Here is a 1,043-nt window from a genome sequence, read left to right as displayed (position 1 = left end):
CGACAGAGCGAGACTCCATCTCAAAAAAAAAAAAAAAAAAAAAAATTCAACCTCCCTCCCAGTCCTGGTTCTGACTGTCCCTGGAGGGCTGTTTCTTGAGTCTTTTTCTAGAACTCTGGCATGCACTTGTGATATCAATCCCTTCTCATCACACCTAGGTCACCATGCCTGGAGCTCCACTATGCACCGTGAGGTTTAGACCAACTCAGTTTATTTATTTATTTTTTTTTGAGATGGAGTCTCGCTCTGTCACCCAGGCTGGAGTGCAGTGGCACGATCTCAGCTCACTGTAAGCTCCGCCTCCTGGGTTCACGCTGTTCCCTACCTCAGCCTCCCGAGTAGCTGGGATCACAGGCACCTGCCACGGGTGACACCGGGCTAATTTTTTGTATTTTTCAGTAGAGACAGGGTTTCACTGTTAGCCAGGACAGTCTCGATCTCCTGACCTCGTGATCCGCCCACCTCGGCCTCCCAAAGTGCTGGGATTACAGGCGTGAGCCACCGTGCCCAGGCCTATTTATTTGTTTTTGAGACAGAGTTTCGCTCTTATCAACCAGGCCGGAGTACAGTGGTGCAATTTCTGCTCACTGTAACCTCCGCCTCCCAGGTTCAAACAATACTCCTGCCTCAGGCTCCCAAGTAGCTGAAATTACAGATGCCCACAACCATACCCGGCTAATTTTTGTATTTTTAGTAGAGAAATGGGGTTTCACCATGTTGGCCAGGCTGGTCTCTTAACTCCTGACCTCAGGTGATCTGCTCACCTCAGCCTCCCCAAGTGCTATTACAGGCGTGAGCCTGCGTGCCCAGTCTCAACTCAGTTTAGAGTTGGCAAGGTTTAGATTAATGGTGAAAGTTACCAATATGTTGTGGTTTTGTTTTGTTTTATTGTTATTATCTTTTTTTTTTTTTTTTTTTGAGATGGAGTCTGGCTTGTTTGCCCAGGCTGGAGTGCAGTGATGCGATCTCGGCTCACCACAACCTCTGCCTCCTGGGTTCAAGCAATTCTCCTGCCTCAGCCTCCAGAGTAGCTGGGATTACAG

The 1,043-nt window shown here is 48.5% G+C and overlaps 1 protein-coding gene across 1 annotated transcript in view; it reads left to right on the top strand.

The window, feature by feature from the left end:
* LOC105512866 (galactoside 3(4)-L-fucosyltransferase-like) overlaps positions 1 to 1,043 on the top strand; it is an 8,701-nt gene that overhangs the window by 1,361 nt on the left and 6,297 nt on the right. The window lies entirely within an intron of this gene.

Source organism: Colobus angolensis, unplaced genomic scaffold, assembly GCF_000951035.1.
Source record: "Colobus angolensis palliatus isolate OR3802 unplaced genomic scaffold, Cang.pa_1.0 Scaffold22, whole genome shotgun sequence".
Lineage (NCBI taxonomy): Eukaryota > Metazoa > Chordata > Mammalia > Primates > Cercopithecidae > Colobus > Colobus angolensis.
Note: the sequence above shows the minus strand (reverse complement) of the source record. Positions and strands in the feature narration are given on the sequence as shown.